Source organism: Pecten maximus, chromosome 2 (assembly GCF_902652985.1).
Source record: "Pecten maximus chromosome 2, xPecMax1.1, whole genome shotgun sequence".
NCBI lineage: Eukaryota > Metazoa > Mollusca > Bivalvia > Pectinida > Pectinidae > Pecten > Pecten maximus.
Window position 1 is genome coordinate 11,190,063 of NC_047016.1, and position 23,857 is coordinate 11,213,919.

Genomic DNA, 23,857 nt, shown 5'->3' on the forward strand with positions numbered 1-23,857 from the left:
TGATTGTAGTTATACAGTACATACTGATTGTAGTTATACAGTACATACTGATTGTAGTTATACAGTACATACTGATTGTAGTTATACAGTACATACTGATTGTAGTTATACAGTACACACTGATTGTAGTTATACAGTACATACTGATTGTAGTTATACAGTACACACTGATTGTAGTTATACAGTACATACTGATTGTAGTTATACAGTACATACTGATTGTAGTTATACAGTACATACTGATTGTAGTTATACAGTACATACTGATTGTAGTTATATATTACACACTGATTGCAGTTATACAGTACACACTGATTGTAGTTATACAGTACACACTGATGGTAGTTATACAGTACATACTGATTGTAGTTATACAGTACATACTGATTGTAGTTATACAGTACATACTGATTGTAGTTATATATTACATACTGATTGTAGTTATACAGTACATACTGATTGTAGTTATACAGTACACACTGATTGTAGTTATATATTACATACTGATTGTAGTTATATATTACATACTGATTGTAGTTATACAGTACACACTGATTGTAGTTATACAATACATACTGATTGTAGTTATACAGTACACACTGATTGTAGTTATACAGTACATACTGATTGTAGTTATACAGTACATACTGATTGTAGTTATACAGTACACACTGATTGTAGTTATACAGTACACACTGATTGTAGTTATACAGTACATACTGATTGTAGTTATATATTACATACTGATTGTATTTATACAGTACATACTGATTGTAGTTATACAGTACACACTGATTGTAGTTATATATTACATACTGATTGTAGTTATATATTACATACTGATTGTAGTTATATATTACATACTGATTGTAGTTATACAGTACACACTGATTGTAATTATATATATTACATACTGATTGTAGTTATATATTACATACTGATTGTAGTTATACAGTACACACTGAATGTAGTTATACAGTACACACTGATTGTAGTTATATATTACATACTGATTGTAGTTATACAGTACATACTGATTGTAGTTATATATTACACACTGATTGTAGTTACACAGTACATACTGACTGTAGTTATACAGTACATACTGATTGTAGTTATACAGTACATACTGATTGTAGTTATACAGTACACACTGATTGTAGTTATACAGTACATACTGATTGTAGTTATATATTACATACTGATTGTAGTTATACAGTACATACTGATTGTAGTTATATATTACATACTGATTGTAGTTATACAGTACATACTGATTGTAGTTATACAGTACATACTGATTGTAGTTATACAGTACATACTGATTGTAGTTATATATTACACACTGATTGTAGTTACACAGTACATACTGACTGTAGTTATACAGTACATACTGACTGTAGTTATACAGTACATACTGATTGTAGTTATACAGTACATACTGATTGTAGTTATACAGTACACACTGATTGTAATTATACAGTACACACTGATTGTAGTTATACCGTACATACTGATTGTAGTTATACAGTACACACTGATTGTAGTTATACAGTACACACTGATTGTAGTTATACAGTACATACTGATTGTAGTTATATATTACATACTGATTGTAGTTATACAGTACACACTGATTGTAGTTATACAGTACACACTGATTGTAGTTATACAGTACATACTGATTGTAGTTATATATTACATACTGATTGTAGTTATACAGTACATACTGATTGTAGTTATACAGTACACACTGATTGTAGTTATACAGTACATACTGATTGTAGTTATATATTACACACTGATTGTAGTTATACAGTACATACTGATTGTAGTTATACAGTACACACTGATTGTAGTTATACAGTACATACTGATTGTAGTTATACAATATATAACCATATAGATTTCATGTTTACTAGCTGTAAACTCTTCAATAACTCCTTAATGCTTTTATGTCTGTAATCCGGACATAGCTTACCGGAGACAGCTTAGAGAATTAGACAAGACCTGAGCACCCGGATGAGAGATAGTTTGTCCCCTGTCTATCATAGGTGTTAGTTTCCTGTCACACCGCGCTCCGTAATTGCCGTAAAGCGGCCAACTTCCTGCTGTGCATTGCTGATGTCCGAGGTACGACAACTACCTTGGCCGCCGTCTGTCAGAAGTGAGACAGTGGTTATAGAAGCCATACACTCACATCTGCAGGTACTTACTACAATACAGCTTGGTTAGAAATACATTTAATCAGGCTTGTGGCGAAAAAAAGGTGACGATTACCAAATGGCGTGAACACATTATCACCTAGATTGTCAAAAGCCACATCTATAACAAAGACAGTCCGACCTGGCCTAAATGCTCTTTTAAAGTTTGGCTTCGTCATGCGAACATTGCCAACCTCTTGCTATCAACGAACATCTGCAATCAAAGAGTTACGATATATTTAATTGATACATGTTGTTCATTGTTTTCTTTTGATGTGATTTTTTTAATGGCTTAGAGGGTTGTAAAATTAGTTTTAAGTCTACTTTGAGTGATTTTGTGCAGCACATTCATTTTCATCAAGCGTCAGGGCACTCTGTGTCTGTATTAATGTTCATGTATTGCTAATATGCATGTAGGTTTAACCAGTGTTGTAAAGCACTGTTGCTGGTAATGTGAGTTGGTGGTGTTGTAGAGTATTTTTGTGTATATTTAGTGAGTTGATAGTGTTGTAGAGTATTTTTGTTTATATTTTAGTGAGTTGGAAGTGTTTCAGAACAGTGTTAATTATGTTAAAGTGATTTCAAAGTGTTTCAGAACAGTGTTGTTTATATTAAAGTGAGTTTGTAGTGTTGTAGAATATTGTTGTTTATATCTAAGTGAGTTGATAGTGTTGTAGAGCATTGTTGTTTATGTTTCAGTGGGTTGGTAGTGTTGTAGAAGAGTGTTGTTTATATTAAAGTGAGTTTGTAGTGTTGTAGAATATTGTTGTTTATATCTAAATGAGTTGGTAGTGTTGTAGAACATTGTTGTTTATGTTTGATTGAGTTGGTAGTGTTGTTGAACATTGTTGTGTATGTTTGATTGAGTTGGTATTGTTGTAGAACATTGTTGTGTATGTTTGATTGAGTTGGTAGTGTTGTAGAACATTGTTGTTTATGTTTGAATGAGTTGGTAGTATTGTTGAACATTGTTGTTTATGTTTGATTGAGTTGGTATTGTTGTAGAACATTGTTGTTTATGTTTGATTGAGTTGGTAGTGTTGTAGAACAGTGTTGTTTATGTTTGATTGAGTTGATTGTGTTGTAGAACATTGTTGTTTATGTTTCAGTGGGTTGGTAGTGTTGTAGAACATTGTTATTTATGTTTCAGTGGGTTGGTAGTGTTGTAGAAGAGTGTTGTTTATATTAAAGTGAGTTTGTAGTGTTGTAGAATATTGTTGTTTATATCTAAGTGAGTTGGTAGTGTTGTGGAACATTGTTGTTTATGTTTGAATGAGTTGGTAGTGTTGTTGAACATTGTTGTGTATGTTTGATTGAGTTGGTATTGTTGTAGAACATTGTTGTTTATGTTTGATTGAGTTGGTAGTGTTGTAGAACATTGTTGTTTATGTTTAAGTGAGATGGTATTGTTGTAGAACATTGTTGTTTATGTTTGATTGAGTTGGTATTGTTGTAGAACATTGTTGTTAATGTTTAAGTGAGATGGTATTGTTGTAGAACATTGTTGTTTATGTTTTAGTGAAAGGACATTGTTTGTTTCTTAGAGGGTTTCTGTTGTTTGAAAGTTTTGTGTATGTGTGTCTATGTTGTGTTAGCCTTTTACTTGTTTTTGATACTGTCTTTGTATGTGTTATAAATATAACGTTTCTCATTGGTACACATTGTTTCGTTTCATTAAGATGTAGTATATGTTAATAAAACATTTACCATCGGCTGATTGTTTAATGTCCTCCATATGTTTTCCAACTCTATCAATTGTTAATGTCATCTCCAGTTAACCGTATACATGTGGGCCAGCGAACCACTTTGATTACTTCACTTCCCATCCGGGAACTTTATTATGAACTATGTATTGTATTTCTCTTGTTCAGTATTTTACATTTTCATAAGATATAAAATTGGATACTAAAATGGAAATTAAAATTTCAACATATATGGTCCATGCAGTAATATAAGGTGAAACCGTCGGAAGATTCAATTGTTAAATAAACCTCTCTGGATGTCATCGTGTGCATAATTGTCAGGATGCAACAATAGTAAGACCTAAACACGTTCACGTAAGCGATACGTCGAGTTGAGAAACTGATACATTGCAAGATAATACCAAATGGAGTAATCTACTTCTTTGAAGCCACCCCTACACTTTGACCAGAAGGGTATCAAAACCTGCTCTTTTCATGAGACAGATTTCCTTTTTATCCTAACCATCGCCTGATAGGTAGATTGGCGGGTTGTGTAGAGGCTGTCAATCTCAGTGCCCATCTGAATCCCTTAAATGGTCTGTTTATATACGGACGTGTGTGGAGTCGACCTGTGTCCGCCACGACATAGCAAGGTGATGGCGGTCTGTAGTGATAGAACTACCCGGTCAAAGGTCATTGTGGTGTAATTATGACGTGAACATTGACAGACAGTTTGATACTCATGTGTGACAAAACAGGAAGCTAGGCTGGGGATATACCCGTGTCCCGGCAATATACAGGAGGTTGTCATCTTCCGGTAAGTGTGTATGTCAAATCTGCTTAATAGTGCATTTACGCATACACATGTTGTTGAAGCATATTGTACGCTTATCTATATGCCCTCATATGTACGGATACTTTTTATGTTGAATATAGAGCGAAGTAAACTGAACCTTGGCGGTATGGAGTTTGCTTAGACTAAGATTATTATAGGATAAGATGAAATATAAACCATAGCAACACCAGAGTGAACCAAATACGCTTCATAGGGTATAAAAGTAATGTTGTGTAACACAAACCATGAATTATACCGACGTTATGTTTTATACAAGACAGCGGCATGTGATACCATTCTCATAGTATATCTAATTACAAGTTTATGTGCACACCTCTTCCACGGCCCAATTACAGAAGAATAGACAAATTATTCGCGTACTGTTATGTTTTCAAATTTCAAATATTTAATTGAATTTTATATCAATGTCTGCTAAAGAAAACATCCAAGCGTTTGAAATATCAGAGGCTAAAGGATATTTATGTTTGCAAGCCTTTAACGTCTACGTGTCGCGGGAGCCAGGGCTGTGGAAGGGTGTCAGCCCACCTATTGTATGTGACATGCTGCAATTAACGTCGGGGCATGGCTGAGGTGATTTGCGTTAGATCTGGACACAATCAAACTGACCCATATGTATGTTTGGATTGTATAAATAGCTACAGACCGGAGTTTAGTTTAGTGAACTTTAAATCTTATATTTTGATCTTTGTTAATAAGGGATTAGGCTGTCTGTTGACATTTAACTGTGCACTACTACGTAACATATTATCAGCGTCGCTGTTTACGACGTTATGCTAGCCTTATTGTTGGTTTCATGGTATTTCAGGGGGCCATGTTTTCTTAATTATGTAGTTCTATTTGCACATCGTAAGTGTCATTTATTTTATTTGTGATGTCAACTCGTTACCTGTAAGTTCCTTTATTTTATTTGTGATGTCACCTCCCTACCTGTAAGTGTCCTTTGTTTTGTTTGTGATGTCACCTCGTTACCTGTAAGTTTCCTTTGTTTTGTTTGTGATGTCACGTCGTTACCTGTAAGTGTCCTTTGTTTTGTTTGTGATGTCACTTCGTTACCTGTAAGTGTCCTTTGTTTTGTTTGTGATGACACCTCGTTACCTGTAAGTGTCCTTTGTTTTGTTTGTGATGACACCTCGTTACCTGTAAGTGTCCTTTGTTTTGTTTGAGATGTCACCTCGTTACCTGTAAGTTCCTTTGTTTTGTTTGTGATGTAACCTCGTTACCTGTAAGTGTCCGTTGTTTTGTTTGTGATGACACCTCGTAACCTGTAAGTGTCCTTTGTTTTGTTTGTGATGTCACCTCGTTACCTGTAAAATCCTTTGTTTTGTTTGTGATGTCACCTCGTTACCTGTAAGTGTCCTTTGTTTTGTTTGTGATGTCACCTCGTTACCTGTAAGTGTCCTTTGTCTTATTTTTGATGACATCTCGGTGTTTTTTTCGTTCCTGTTTATCCATCATTGGTGATGTTTTTGTATATTTGTTATATATAATGCTTTATTTTCTTTCTCTCTAGTTCAATGAGAATAAATGAGATAGGTTTGTGATCAAAATATCATTATTTTATGTTATATAGTAGCCTCATAAATTGTCTATACAGTATGGTCAATACATCATCGTTATACCATATCATACCAGTGAAGCTTACACGTTAAACCAATATGATAATTAAGATGTAATACTGATAGAATACGCTACAGCCACATTGAGAACAAATCTACATATTTGAATGAATTTATGGATGTAGCAGCTAAATAATGCTTAGAATACATTGAATTACACAATATGTAAGCGTAATTCAGCACTAATTGCTATAGGCCAATATATATACAGTTATAGAATGACTAAATCGGTTATCTAAAGCGGGTACCTACCCTGTCCATAATCCACTCTAACGCATAGCGTCACCCAAGGTCACGCGGACCAGCTGATTCATCTAACAGTTATTTTTATTGATAAGAAAACATTCGCCTAGATAAATACGTTACTGAAATAGCTTAATGTATGCAGGGTTATCGCCCCTCTTCCAAAGGTTATCTCCCTTGTCAGTGACAACGATACAAATAACATTATGTCATTATAGGTATAAAGTGCCTCTTGTCTGTAGAAATGATGTTGCAATTTTGCCTAAGATTGTACTGGTGTGAGTATTCATCTAAATTTCTATATCCATTTTCAGTTCCCATTGGCTTTCATTGTTTTCATTGCTACGTCTATTTTCAATATTTATATAAAGGTACTAAAACTAAGTACACTTGTACCACCAGTCATTTCTTTGTGTGTTTTTGTTTGTTTGTTTTCGTTTCTTTTATTTTATCATTAAATTTTGATAACAGCACGTCCATGTCGCGCGTGGTCTTGTTAGGCAATAGACAGTCACGTGTTGTTATTAAGCTTATAAATGTTATAAACAATATTGCCAGCATGTTACGTTTACCCATGCTTCTATGACTGTGAACACTTTCCAATTCATTGATGGATTTGTCAGTATATGATGACTTTGTCAACTTTCGGTATTTATATTAATCAGACACCACACCTAAGCTCATGAAACGTATATTAAAACAAATCGGCGAGGCCAACGACCTAAGTAATAAGATATTACTGGCTCTATATATTCAGTCACACTTAAGTGGTTATCATTCTCATGGAAATACTTGTATTGAACAAAGAAAAGCTCTAAAAGTCAAACGCTTAAATCAACTCTGTCTACATTTTCTTTACAAGTTAAGGTATACCTTCAATTACCTGCGCAGTGAACCTATAGAGGTCAAAGGTCGCAACCCCCTGACTGACAAATAAATATACATCCACTGTGCATGTTCACATGGGATTGCTATGATTGCTACCCGATCAGTGTCTCGGAGCCTCTTCTTGGTGATTTTGGGTTTACCGTACACTCTGTAATTGTAGGCCTGCAAGCCTAACTAGGAATTCAGGAGGTATTTTCTTACTATAAAATAATCGCTGTGTAATACGATATGTACAAATTGTTATCCTTGGGTACGATCTATACAAATTCTTGAACATTTCACACTAAAGGTGACAAGTGTTTTGGTTAATTCTTTATCCTTAATCCACTAGAACCAGTATTATGATTTTTGTTCTTTATTCGTTTTCAACCTGATGGAAAATCGACATGAGGATGTACCGACGGGTTTATATTCTGGCTTGTTGAACTCTGTACAGCTTGTTTGTGACAGTTCTTGTTTGAATGTATTGTCGACAACTTCTGTTTGTGACAGTTCTTGTTTGAATGTATTGTCGACAACTTCTGTTTGTTTTACTTGTTGATGTGTTCATCAGAATAGGAGTAATCAAAAGATAAATCTGAAACTATGTTTACACTGAAATTATCATAAAACAAACTAATACAGTCCTAAACCTGTATACCCACTGACATAATCCTAAACCTGTATACCCACTGACATAATCCTAAACCTGTATACCCACTGACATAATCCTAAACCTGTGTACCCACTGACATAATCCTAAACCTGTATACCAACTGACATAATCCTAAACCTGCGTACCAACTGACATAATTCTAAACCTGCGTACCCACTGACATAATCCTAAACCTGTGTACCCACTGACATAATCCTAAACCTGCGTACCCACTGACATAATCCTAAACCTGTGTACCCACTGACATAGTCCTAAATCTGCATACCCACTGACATAATCCTAAACCTGTGTACCCACTGACATAGTCCTGAACCTGCGTACACCCTGACATAGTCCTACATCTGCATACCCACTGACATAATGCTTAATCAATGCTGGTCCCTGGTAAACGAGTGTAACTACAGTGCTGGTCCCTTGTCGCCTAGTGTAACTACAGTGCTGGTTTCTGGTGTTCCCTTGTCACCCGGTGTAACTACAGTGCTGGTCCCTTGTCACCTAGTGTCGCTACAGTGCTGGTCCCTGGTCACCTGGTGTAACTACAGTGCTGGTCCTTGGTCACCTGGTGTAACTACAGTGAAGGTTACCTGGTCACCTGGCGTAACTACAGTGCTGGTCCCTGGTCACCTAGTGTAACTACAGTGCTGGTCCTTGGTCACCTGGTGTAACTAAAGTGAAGGTTACCTGGTCACCTGGCGTTACTACAGTGCTGGTCCCTGGTCACCCGGTGTAACTCCAGTGCTGGTCCCTGGTAACCTGCTGAAACTACATTGATGGTCCCTTATTACCCGGTGTAACTACAGTGCTGGTCCCTGGTTACCCGAGGTAACTAAAGTGAAGATCCCTTGTCATCCGGTGTAACTACAGTGTTGGTCCCTTGTCACCTAGTGTCGCTACAGTGCTGGTCCCTGGTTACCGGGTGTAACTACAGTGCTGGTCCATTTACACCCGGTGTAACTACAGTGCTGGTCCCTGGTCACCTGGTGTAACTCCAGTGCTGGTCCCTTGTCACCTGGCGTAACTACAGTGCTGTTCCCTGGTCACCTAGTGTCGCTACAGTGCTGGTCCCTTGTCACCTGGTGTAACTACAGTGCTGGTCCCTTGTCACCTGGCGTAACTACAGTGCTGGTCCCTGGTCACCTTGTGTAACTCCATTGCTGGTCCCTGGTCACCTTGTGTAACTCCAGTGCTGGTCCCTGGTCACCTGGTGTAACTACAGTGCTGGTCCCTGGTCACCTTGTGTAACTCCAGTGCTGGTCCCTGGTCACCTAGTGTAACTACAGTGCTGGTCCCTGGTCACCTGGTGTAACTTGCCCCGTCATGGTCTGGTTTAGTAGGTAGGTGACAGATCAGTGAGTTTAAGGTCCTCATTGGCGATACCATCTAAAACATATACAATAAATTACAAAAACAAGGTTTTTATAACAGTATGCAAATAACGTTTATTGTTCCGTGTTTTACGAGAGATCAAGATTAACCTGTGTTTCAAATACATCAAAGTGTCCAGGGCTAAAAGGAGAAATTGCTCGATTTCCGACAACTTCTGTTCCACTGTCTATAATGTTATACTTGTGGGAAATAGGATACCATTATAAATCATCTTGGGGGTAGAAACTACCGAGTAGCTGAGATGGATTTCAAAAACGGGACATCATAATTAAATTTACTAATACCCCGCTCCGCTAGTCCGCAACTATTTCACCTGTGTTTTCATGACACTGTTATGAATGAAGTGACAGGTATGATATCAGGTATATGAAAACGAACGTCCTTTTCACTCGTAAAATATCCATAAAAACTAATGTTATATGCAGTGTATCCACGCTTTTTATTTCAGTTTAAGAACTTTTTTTCTCCTGAAATGTGTTTCCTTACCATGACGACAAAGTATAAGAGGATTCACTAAAGACTACTTGGTAACAAGTGCCTTGTAGTTTTTGGTTGATCCTGACTGTTCCTGTTGTTGACCTGTGCCAGTCATCCTGATTTTAATGGAACCCCTTTTATGGTTACCCTCACTAGGTCTACTTGATGGCAATCATGACTTTGTTTCGTTTCGCCATCCTGAAAGGGCCACAATGACTGGTCTCTTTTATCGTCATCCTGACTTGCCCCCTTTTATCGCCATCATGACTTGCCCCCTTTTATCGTCATCATGACTTGCCCCCTTTTATCGTCATCCTGACTTGTCCCCTTTTATCGTCATCCTGACTTGCCCCCTTTTATCGTCATCATGACTTGCCCCCTTTTATCGTCATCCTGACTTGCCCCCTTTTATCGCCATCCTGACTGGCCCATTTTGATCGCCATCCTGACTTGCCCATTTTGATCGCCATCCTGACTTGCCCATTTTGATCGCCATCCTGACTTGCCTTTTTTTTTTATCGTCATCATGACGTACACCCTTTTTATCGTCATGATGACATGACGGACTGAACCACTTTTATAGTCATCCTGACCTGCCCCATTTATCGTCATCATGTAAACATTACTTATTAAAAGTTCACTTCACTTGTAGTATTTTGTCAACAAGTCACCAAAATAATAACTCTATTTGTACCATCATACGGATTTGATTTCTTCATTAAAATGCATCCCTCGAAAATATGCATTACATTTTTTGTCAACAGAAAATGTTTATCACGATAATCGAAATATATAGGTTGGGGAAAAGGGAGATGTAAATACAGCAAAAATAAGTCTGCACCAAAAACAAACAGCTGTTTTGTCATTTTAGATCAAATCAGTGATGTTAGGGACATCATACATTTTAGATCTCATCGGCGTTGTTAGGGACATAATACAGCTGTTTGGTCATTTTAGGTATCTTCAGTGATGTTAGAGACCAAAAGGGTTGATGGTAGGAGCGACCAAAAACAAAGCTCAGAATACAGTACAGCCATATTACCTTATATTACCTTACCTGAATACAGTACAGCCATATTACCTTATCTGAATACAGTACAGCCATATTACAATGTACCTTACCTGAATACAGTACAGCCATATTACCTTACCTGAATACAGTACAGCCATATTACCTTACCTGAATACGAAAACTTGTTCTAGTTTTGAGATCTATTCTTTACCAATTGAGTACAAAAAAGGCACCAAAATTCCCTGGCAAATAAATAATATCTTCTTGGTATATGGATGTAAACTTAATACCCCGACGAAGAAGTATTTTGATCAAATACAGGTGGTGGTGGTACATTCCTAATGCGGCTATAACGTTTTACATTTTATGTGTTTCATCGCTTTGTTTACCAGTACCAGGCAGCTGGAATTGATGCCCCTGAACATTCCATAGTATCGATATTGTTGTAATTCAGGACAAAGCACCAATACATTATCTTTATATGAAATTGAATGATCGTACAAGAACATTACTTCATTCTAAGTTGCACATTGTGAACATTTGGCTTCGTGAAATGGTGAAAATGGAAAAAAGAGTATTTGCTTTAATTGGTGTTATGGACAATTGAACCTATGTTGGATATTTTTTTCTCGCGCATTTATTGTACAAGTATATATACACACGTGTCGGATATTGCTGTCTATCGCAGGAGTCAATGAATATATCTATTTTAAGTTGGATCACATATATATTGTGTTGGCGTTATTTCAGGACCAAAGAATATTTAGCGTGACTGATAGCTTCTATAAATAACAGAGCTAATAAAAATCACCATATATCTACATTGTTACACAATCAATCGTTATACATTCTATTTTTCAATTGAACTATTTTGTTTGGAAAAAAATAATGGCGTTTGAAATTTTTGTTTTGTTTTGTTTCTATTTTTTTTATTTTGTTTCTTTTTCTTTTTTTATTGATATTTTTAGTTTTATAGTTAATTACTTTGCTATGTATGTCTACCTTTAACAATTAATTCAATTAATCGGCCAAGGTCCGCATGCTTATGAATGAGCGGAGTATCGTTTGCACGGAAGAACATCAAATACATGTTGTGTTTTGATGATTGCCATCTGATGCCGGATTAACAGGCCGAGGAGTTGTTAGTGTTATTATCTCGTGTAAACCTCTCCAGTTTCTACCCCTTACCCGACCTATTACGTTATTAGGTTTCGGCCCCTCACTGACCCTTCCTTTATCTTATCTTGATCTCGGGGACCTAATCTAATACGATATTCTATTCTTAACTGCACCTTCGCTAAACCATCTGTATTTACGGTCCTACAGATAGACATCTTGTAGGTTCTTTGGACAGAAATCACTATCTTATCTTCACCTCAAAGACTTGTTTTAAAGGTAGTTTTAACATTTCTGACTACTGATTTAGGTTGATATGATGATGGCCCTAACACTAGGTCGTTTGATCAGTGAAGATTCTCATCGATTCACATGATCATCTATTTAATTATCGTGTGTTTAACAGGACTGTAAACAATACATGGGACATGCATCTAATAGGGTTGAAATAAGGGTGTGAACCTTTCAAACGGCGATTTATGGCCTTTAATATGACACCACAATGCTTCCTTGTTTTGGCTGTGTCGCTTATGTCAATGTCGATATTCTGATGCAGCTCCTTATGTCATTGACAATATCGTATTTAGGCCTCAACAGTATCAATGTCCCCATAAGGCACACATATTTACCGTCAACTATCTGTATTTGGCTTGTTTAAAACCATTTACATATGCTTTACAAGACATCTGTCAGATCCGTGACACGTTATACCAGTATGCAACTGAATCGCCCGTTTTTTATCAAAGCTGTGTTTCTAACGTGATCTATACTTATTTGTACGATTAACCGTTTGTCTTTGCCCTTTGGTCGCTTAAAGAAAAATAAACATTGTATCAGTGTTATGTTAAGTAATGATGCACAACATTGCTTATATTTCAATGTACTCTTATGACGTTTCCGTGTTGGCTTTTATGTGAATGTGTTTGAGGTGCTCTATATAAAATGATCACATCTTTGATGGGCACAGGGACAATTTGAAATGCTATATGACCTTGCAAAAATAGTGAACACTTTGGCCCCGTTAAAGCTGTAGAAGACCTTGATCTTTCTTCAGAAATCGGTCTTTCTGCACTCCCAGTCCTGAGAGTGCATCTCTGAAAGAGTTTGTAAACAGATCGGAGTGTAAGTGGACCTAGCACGAATCCCACGAACCCCCTCGTACCAGGGTATTGGGCCGGCGTTTTGCTGATCATAGCAACTACCTCTTCTAGATGCTTCTACCTTGGGCCGTCTGTATCAGCCATTTTTATCCCAGTAGGGCGTTTGGGTTTACCTTGGGTGGTCTGATAATCATACCAAACGTCGCTCGTGAGGTATATGTCCTCTGTGGCTCTCGTGATGACATGCCATCATTCCTATGAACTTATCAACACCTCAGTGTGTCATGTCTGACACGAGATCTCCGCCCCACTTGGATCATTCATGTAATTCTCCATCTTTAAGAATAGACTGCATGTTTTTTCTCATTTGCGAAATAGATTTACTTAATTTCATACTGACGTATCAACCGTAATAGCACTATCTATACGAGTATCTGTTATATCTCCTCCCTCTACCCGGGCTCTCCTATTTGCCCTACTCTTGACGCTGCTGTCATCTTTCGGTAGGGGGTATCCATCACAAACCAGGGTAGGTCTTACCGTGCACCTGCCTTGATGATATACCATATCTATATAATAGCCACCCGATACATTATCCGGCTATTACTGCAGTACATCTTAACTAACGACGATGGAAAGGCAGTATGCTGCACTGATGTAACGTAGTAAGTACGATACAATTGTAGTTTAAGTATGCTTGAATGAAGCATTATAAGCTTGAAAGTACAGAGAAGCAAATCTCATTTCTCATTTCCTTTTCGCTTTTATTTTAATGTCCATAGTTAAATATTTTAATTTTATTATTGTTAAGTCACGTTATTGTCATTTTGAGTTTTTAAACGTGTGACTAGAAAAGTAACTATGGTGGGTGATGTTTACTTATCCACTCGATGTGACCGAGAGAACTATTATTACAATGTATATATCCTGGCCTTGTTATATAAAACGTTTGCGGACACAGTTGACCATGCTTCTGGTATGCCCGTGTGATGCAGCTGCACATGTCCCGAAAGTTATTCCAAATATCTTATAATTATAAGCATACAACGACTGTGTGGGCAACTGTCGTTTGACCACAACGACTTTTTCTTGGGACCATGATAAACATGCATTGCAGTAGAAATTAGATAAAAAGAATGGTTTGTTGAGTATAGAGGTAAGTGATGATATGGAAATGTTGACTAGTGTCTCTATTCATGTATCATGATTTTTTTGGTATACCACCTGATTCGCTGTACTTAAGTTGGTAGTTCATTTTTATCCATAACCTTGTACTAATTTTACAATGTTTAGAATAGTTTTTAAAACCTTAGCATAATCATACTGTATTCATATCAAATCATTTAAATCGAAATGGACCATTACTGTCTACATTATATTTGTCGAAGATTTGTCCACATGTTATTGGGACAACATCACATCTAAATGTGTTACATTCCTTGCTTAGTATGGCTCCAACGTTGAACTTCGCCCTAGATAGTTCAGAACGTGAGTAATACTGGTGTAGTCTCGCTTATTATCACTGACATTGATGAGTAGGCTATTTATTGGTGTATTTCACACCTCGTCATCGGCACTGGGGGATTTTATAGTAGGCACCTGCCTCATCAAGGCGAAATTGTCGTACGTTAACGACTGTACCACGGGTATCTCTTTGTAGAATCACTAAAAGGCTGAAAATTATGTTAAAGTTTCAACAATGATGGACTTGTCATTATGTTAACTGAGATTTCAGGTAAAATAAGCTTGTCACTCGAATTGCTTATCAGTGATCTTACTGTCACAGGGACGATTTATTCCGTGAATCAACATTGAATGATGCACATCCTCAAATATGGACAATTTATTCAAAAGCTTATTCAATGTCCGGCAGTAATCGTTTAGTAACAGAATCAGTAATATTGTGGTGAGTATTTTTATTTAGTTTAATTTTGCTATAATTTACAGTGTATTTGTTATTCTGTTAGATAATTTTACTGAACAACGCTGTACTAAACAATCTTTGTCATTAATTATATCCATGTAACATCAATGTTGAGTTTTGGAGAACATGTGATCAGGTCGTGACGTCAATCTGGTGGTTATTTAGAATTAGTCCGATAACCATTGGGTATTATCTTGTTGTGGAGTTTCCTCCATTAATGAATATTTACCTATTCGTAGAATTTCCCTGTTTTCTTGGTTTGCCTCATTGCCGTTTTTGGGCAGTGTCCCTGAGTTTGCTTACTTTACCCTATTTGCGGATTTTCTTGTGTTTCTTGGTTTGCGTGCTTTTATTTACCTATCTGCAGAGTTTACCTGTGTTTCTCAGTTTGCATACTTTTATCTTTTTCCGGAGTTACCTTGTATTTCCCCAGTTTGAATACCTTTATTTATTTCCGGAGTTACCTTGTATTTCCCCAGTTTGAATACCTTTATTTATTTCCAGATTTAGCTTGTATTTCCCCAGTTTGAATACCTTTATTTATTTCCGGATTTAGCTTGTATTTCCCCAGTTTGAATACCTTTATTTATTTCCGGAGTTACCTTGTATTTCCCCAGTTTGAATACCTTTATTTATTTCCAGATTTAGCTTGTATTTCCCCAGTTTGAATACCTTTATTTATTTCCGGATTTAGCTTGTATTTCCCCAGTTTGAATACCTTTATTTATTTCCGGAGTTACCTTGTATTTCCCCAGTTTGAATACCTTTATTTATTTCCGGAGTTACCTTGTATTTCCCCAGTTTGAATACCTTTATTTATTTCCGGGGTTACCTTGTATTTCTCCAGTTTGAATACCTTTATTTATTTCCGGATTTAGCTTGTATTTCCCAGTTTGAATACCTTTATTTATTTCCGGAGTTACCTTGTATTTCCCCAGTTAGAATACCTTTATTTATTTCCGGATTTAGCTTGTATTTCCCCAGTTAGAATACCTTTATTTATTTCCGGATTTAGCTTGTATTTCCCCAGTTTGAATACCTTTATTTATTTCCGGAGTTACCTTGTATTTCCCCAGTTAGAATACCTTTATTTATTTCCGGATTTAGCTTGTATTTCCCCAGTTTGAATACCTTTATTTATTTCCGGAGTTACCTTGTATTTCCCCAGTTAGAATACCTTTATTTATTTCCGGAGTTACCTTGTATTTCCCCAGTTTGAATACCTTTATTTATTTCCGGAGTTACCTTGTATTTCCCCAGTTTGTATACCTTTATTTATTATAGGAGTTACCTTTATTGGTTTCCGGAGTTACCTTGTATTTCCCCAGTTTGTATACCTTTATTTATTATAGGAGTTACCTTTATTGGTTTCCGGAGTTACCTTGTATTTCCTTAGTTTGTATACTTTTATCGCATTGACTCATTTCAGGAGTTGGCTATGGTCTTGATTTGCGTTCATTTTTCCTTCTCGGTTGTTTCGAGTGATTACAATTTTCTTTTTTGTGAAGTACCCTTACGTGTTTCCTTGGTTTATCTTTACTTACAAAGACACCTTTTTGTTGTTGTAAGGAGCTTATTTATTTCAAAATATATTTGAAATAGATGTTAATGAGAATGCGCCATAAATAGTCAATAGGGCAGGGTGTATATAATATAATACCGGGTACAGATATCATTTTGTTGGATAGAGTGAGATGTCGCTGATATTTCATACCATTTCAAAGAAAATGGTGTCCAGTAGACAATACGTGGGCTTTACTAGGTATCAGTACAATTGAAACAATCTCTTCTGTAACACCTTTTTAAGTGTTTCATATTGTGTATATTATTTCTAAACAGTCCATCCTTCAGAAGACAACGCCTAGACGCGCTAATGGTTTACAGTTAGAAAATATCTGTAAATGTGATATCTTTGTATGTGCATAATTAGTTGTTCAACGCCGCATATTTTGTAACATTTATGAGGATTTTTTTTATTGTGAAGAATCCTGTAATACATATAACCCCATGATACACGATCGTAAACAATGCCAATTAGACCGGTGTACGACAGCGTGTGTCTTCATCATAACATCAACTCACATGGGGTACACATAGAACACTGTTACCTGGGTGATAGAAGCTAAATACATTTCTTTCTTCATTACTCTGTGTGTATTATGTATCATCTAATGAAACCGCTTATTTATCATTAAAACTATGAGGAATTAATTAAGCATTGATGTCAATTTGTGTTTAGTTTCATCGGGGTATGAACAGAATTTTGTTTACAAACTGTAAACCCCTATGAACCTAAAAATAATTGACATCAACGCTAATAATTAATTTTTGAAAATAATTTTCTAATTTAAAACATTCTTTATGTACAATTTTACTGATTTTACATGGGATTCTTTTTCTCAAATCAATACACAACGTCAGTTGCCGTACTGTGACGTCACATTTTTTGCGCCATTCTCGGAAAAAGATCTCAACCAATCAGAAAGCCGCATTCTGCGTACAAACAATGGAAAATTAATTATTAGTTTATGATTAAAATATATACTTTTCTAGCAACTACCAAGTGTCCAAACTGTAGCTGTAACATCCTCCTAACCTTCTTTGCATATTTCTTACACACATGTCTTTACTGTGAATCTCTTTATCTTACACATATTTTTTAATAGAACATTATTGAGCTTTATAAACGATTTCCTCTGGAACACTCTTGATGACATGTACTCTCAATACTTTTTTTAACATTAACTTTATTGTGAAACTGTATATTTCCCTCATTGAATTTTGTTTTCTTTGGACATCTATACATATATGTATATATACAAATAAGCGTAACCCACATAGATAGCTTACAACTCCGCTCTATGCTAAGCGTGATGATTTCAGTCTCAATTGTTAATTTTTCTCCATACTAACTATTATTAGGGAAACGCTGATTTCCCTAAGTTTGGTATTCAAAGATTTTGCAAAGAGCAAGTCGCCGATAAAGCAACAGACGCTTACCGTTTTGAAACGCCTGGTCTTCTCTACTTGTTTGTCCATAGTGTACATTACTATTGTTTTAAGGGTTTTGAGTTAGAATTAGTGTTCCGTTGTATTGTCAGTTTTCACACGTTATAAAGTGATATCTATAACACACTGTTAAGGTCTGTACATTCTGTAAGTTATATTTTGAAACTGTACATAAACGTTTTTCAGAGTGGAATGATTTCTTTGAAATCCCTGAAGATACGTTTATATTTAGTGACTGATGCAATATTTCCCTTAGTTACAAAATACGTTCCTTACTTACAATCATGTTCTAAGATTATATTGATTCAAGGTAGTACAGGTATCTTATACCGAGAAACGTAATACAACATTGGTCCTCTGACAGTTCCTACTTCGTGTAATATTACATCAATTTTGGCTCCTACTCTGGTTTCACGATGACTAATCGCAGTCCTGAAGTAGACAATAGCGGGTATGATAATAGGTACACCCACTAAGTTTGAGAGCTTGAGTGTAAGCGTTGTTCGATTACAGACCAGTTACTTCATATCGAATACGATGATCAGCCATAATGGTAATATGAATATTTACCCACTTTTCGGTTACAATGTAAGAACATTATCTCGACATGAAATCAGAATCAGCTTATTTTTTATAATAATTATTTTCAGTGAACAATCTGTATTACACGATTAAGCTGAAGGTCGAGCACGTGGTGCGTTATGTTTGATTGACAATAGTACATAAGATATCAGCTGAGATCGTTATCGCTTGACTTTACCTTTTAATTATGTATGTATGTCAATACGGTTGTATTTGCAGACCACCCATTCATCGGCTGATATCAGTTCTGTACCAATCCTGCTTGTGATCGTTATCAGGCCTTTTTATGCAAAATTCAAAGAATGTCACCAAAACATTGAGTTTTTTCCCACTATAACTTTTAATCAATGGCTGTACTTTCGAGTAATTTGAAGGCTTATTGACATGGGGAATCGGACAACTCCGAACGCCGATCGCAGTGATATGATATTGCGATTAATCTTTATATAACCATTACATACAAATAAGTTTAATTGTATGATTTAGCGTAAATAACTCTTGATGGAGTGATAACTAGTGCAACAGATCTAGGAATTGGCACCGTGGTGCATTTATAGTTTAATTTGAGATGTTTTAATCATCAACACTTAACTAATCACAACACCTGTCTTTGAAATGACAGAAGCACAGGTGTTTCTTGTCTTTGTCATACTAAGGTACCTTATAGTGTATACCTGCTGATCTAGAGGAGGGGTTGTAGAAAATTGTATATATATTCCTATGTTGATTTGGATGACTCCTCAGTCCAATTTTCTCAAGTCCAATAACAAGCCAATGGTTATTTCCACAAGCATATCGAGTTGCTGAATTCTATATTCATGTGGTATAGGGGTTTAAAGATTCCTGTCACAAAGCTACATACCTTACACATTTTGCTATTGAAATTTACAGCTTATTCACATAGGGGCGGTTCTGATTGTTTGATAAGTTTGCTCAAGCATTGTTTTCAGTTGTAAGATCTCATGTGGATATTTTCTTTCATGTTATCTTTCTTGGTATCTTAAATGCACCCATGCGCAGGTCAGGTGACCCGAGTGTCAGAATTCGAAAACAGTTGTGAAACCATCTGGTGTTTTCAAACTATGAACTTGTTTGTGACTTGATTGGTTTGTCACAGTAGAGTTGCATTTGTTTTTAACATTGACTGAATAAATTAAAAAAAAGTTGGGTACGACAGACGTTTTTGAGTTCGATTTAGGTTCAATGTTTTGTTGCTTTGTTTGTAATCATATATATTCTATTAGGTATGAAAGTAAACGGAAATTGTAAGAAAGTTTAAAATAACATTTTTGTGGTTCTCACTTGTCAGTTTTACAATCAGATAAAGCAGAGGATTGCAAAATAGTGGTTAGACTCATACGTAAACGGTTTAGACTTTTATAGACATTCAAATCGACATTTAAAATCACTGATACTATCTCCTCAGGGGTAATTGCGTCGTGTACATGTGGACATAAAAGATGACTCTTGCTACTCTTGGGAAAATTCAATAGGAAGCCGAAAGTGAAATGTGCTGTAAAATTTTAATATCAAACGATAAAACCAGAGGGAATACACTATTATTGGTCGACATTTATTTATCATCGTCCTTTCGAGTGTATTGTGTAATTATCGCCACGGTGAAAATACCGCTCTAATTATCAATCTTTACGGGAGCACTTTATATCATTTAACCGAATCTTATTTAGTAAAATCGTCAAATAATCATAAATTGAAATGTTGTTTTATATTGTAGTATAGTTTCCAGCCAACAATAAAAAGTATTGTAGTACTATTTATGTTCTTAAACGTGTAGTCGGTATTATGTAGTGTATATAAGAGGATTTGTATTCGGTTTTGTTTTGTGTATTAGAGGATGTGTACTCGGTATAATATATTGTGTATTAGAGGATGTGTACTCGGTATTATTTATTGTATATTAGAGAATGTGTACTCGGTATTATTTATTGTATATTAGAAGATGTGTACTCGGTATTATGTATTGTGTATTAGAGGATGTGTACTCGGTATTATGTATTGTATATTAGAGGATGTGTACTCGGTATTATATATTGTATATTAGAGGATGTGTACTCGGTATTATATATTGTGTATTTAGAGGATGTGTACTCGGTATTATGTATTGTGTATTAGAGGATGTGTACTCGGTATTAGGTATTGTGTATTAGAGGATGTGTACTCGGTATTATATATTGTGTATTAGAGGATGTGTACTCGGTATTATATATTGTGTATTAGAGGATGTGTACTCGGTATTATGTATGGTGTATTAGAGGATGTGTACTCGGTATTATATATTGTATATTAGAGGATGTGTACTCGGTATTAGGTATTGTGTATTAGAGGATGTGTACTCGGTATTATATATTGTGTATTAGAGGATGTGTACTCGGTATTATATATTGTGTATTAGAGGATGTGTACTCGGTATAATGTGTTGTATATTAGAGGATGTATATTCGGTATTATGTATTGTGTATTAGAGGATGTGTACTCGGTATTATGTATTGTGTATTAGAGGATGTATACTTGGTATTATATATTGTGTATTAGAGGATGTGTACTCGGTATTATATATTGTGTATTAGAGGATGTGTACTCGGTATTATATATTGTGTATTAGAGGATGTATACTCGGTATTATATATTGTGTATTAGAGGATGTGTACTCGGTATTATATATTGTGTATTAGAGGATGTATACTCGGTATTATGTATGGTGTATTAGAGGATGTGTACTCGGTATTATATATTGTGTATTAGAGGATGTGTACTCGGTATTATATAGTGTGTATTAAAGGATGTGTACTCGGTATTATATATTGTGTATTAGAGGATGTGTACTCGGTATTATGTATTGTGTATTAGAGGATGTGTACTCGGTATTATGTATTGTGTATTAGAGGATGTGTACTCGGTATTATGTATTGTGTATTAGAGGATGTGTACTCGGTATTATATATTGTGTATTAGAGGTGTGTACTCGGTATTATGTATTAGAGGATGTGTACTCGGTATTATATATTGTGTATTAGAGGATGTGTACTCAGTATTATATATTGTATATTGGAGGATGTGTACTCGGTATTATATATTGTGTATTAGAGGTGTGTAGTGGGTATTATATATTGTGTATTAGAGGATGTGTACTCGGTATTATATATGGTGTATTAGAGGATGTGTACTCGGTATTATGTATTGTATATTAGAGGATGTGTACTCGGTATTATATATTGTGTATTAGAGGATGTGTACTCGGTATTATATATTGTGTATTAAAGGATGTGTACTCGGTATTATGTATTGTATATTAGAGGATGTGTACTCGGTGTTATGTATTGTGTATTAGAGGATGTGTACTCGGTATTATATATTGTGTATTAGAGGATGTGTACTCGGTATTATATATTGTGTATTAGAGGATGTGTACTCGGTATTATATATTGTGTATTAGAGGATGTATACTCGGTATTATATATTGTGTATTAGAGGATGTGTACTCGGTATTATGTATTGTGTATTAGAGGATGTGTACTCGGTATGATATATAGTATATTAGAGGATGTGTACTCGGTATTATGTATTGTGTATTAGAGGATGTGTACTCGGTATTATGTATTGTGTATTAGAGGATGTGTACTCGGTATTATATATTGTGTATGAGAGGATGTGTACTCGGTATTATGTATTGTGTATTAGAGAATGTGTACTCGGTATTATGTATTGTATATTAGAGGATGTGTATTGTGTATTATGTATTGTGTATTAGAGGATGTGTACTCGGTATTATATATTGTGTATTAGAGGATGGTACTCGGTATTATATATTGTGTATTAGAGAATGTGTACTCGGTATTATGTATTGTGTATTAGAGGATGTGTATTGTGTATTATGTATTGTGTATTAGAGGATGTGTACTCGGTATTAGGTATTGTGTATTAGAGGATGGTACTCGGTATTATATATTGTGTATTAGAGAATGTGTACTCGGTATTAGGTATTGTGTATTAGAGGATGTGTACTCGGTATTAGGTATTGTGTATTAGAGGATGTGTACTTGGTATTATATATTGTGTATTAGAGGATGTGTACTCGGTATTATATATTGTGTATTAGAGGATGTGTACTCGGTATTAGGTATTGTGTATTAGAGGATGTGTACTCGGTATTATGTATTGTGTATTAGAGGATGTGTACTCGGTATTATATATTGTGTATTAGAGGATGTGTACTCGGTATTATATATTGTGTATTTGAGGATGTGTACTCGGTATTATATATTGTGTATTTGAGGATGTGTACTCGGTATTATGTATTGTGTATTAGAGGATGTGTACTTGGTATTATATATTGTGTATTAGAGGATGTGTACTCGGTATTAGGTATTGTGTATTAGAGGATGTGTACTCGGTATTATATATTGTGTATTAGAGGATGTGTACTCGGTGTTATTTATTGTAAATTAGAGGATGTGTACTCGGTATTATATATTGTGTATTAGAGGATGTGTACTCGGTATAATTTTGGTGTATTAGAGGATGTATACTCGGTATAATTTCGATGTGTTAAGGAATATCTACTCAGAATTCATGTTCATTTAGGGAATATGAATTTGGCGATGTTAATGGTTTATCGAGATTGATGTTTCCATGAGTGATCATTCAGACCATAGGTACTAGATACTGTTAATGGTTTACTATTGTAATCATTATATTCCCGTTTTGAAGAAAAATATCTGAAACATTTACATGACACGAAATTCCTTGATCATTACGGCAATGACGTCCGTCCCAGTTGTGAATTCTCTAGTTCAATGATGTTTGATTTTAATGAATATCACATTTAAAATCTGACCGAAATTATCGATGTCTTTAGGTCAATGTGTTTCTACTGATCGCAAGTACAAGTGACATTTCTATACTAATTATACCTTGTATAATTACTGGATGGCTTGCAGATAAACTCATGTTTGTTTTGGTTTTGGCGTTTGACGATACTTAGTATGAGATCCACTGTGTGTTGGTTTACCTGAATAAATATTAATTTCAGAAAAGGTAGTTCAGTGTAAGTTTTAGATTTTGCGTGAGGTTTCGGGTCTATACATAT

The 23,857-nt window shown here is 35.5% G+C and overlaps 1 protein-coding gene across 1 annotated transcript in view; it reads left to right on the forward strand.

Annotated features, from left to right (window-relative positions):
- The first annotated feature begins 15,007 nt into the window (after positions 1-15,007).
- The window catches only part of LOC117317425 (sonic hedgehog protein A-like), a 102,947-nt gene continuing 94,097 nt past the window's right edge, over positions 15,008-23,857 (forward strand). Inside the window, exon 1 of the mRNA XM_033872238.1 lies at positions 15,008-15,141. The gene's annotated coding sequence lies outside the window, so the exon portion shown is untranslated. The remainder of the gene's footprint in view (positions 15,142-23,857) is intronic.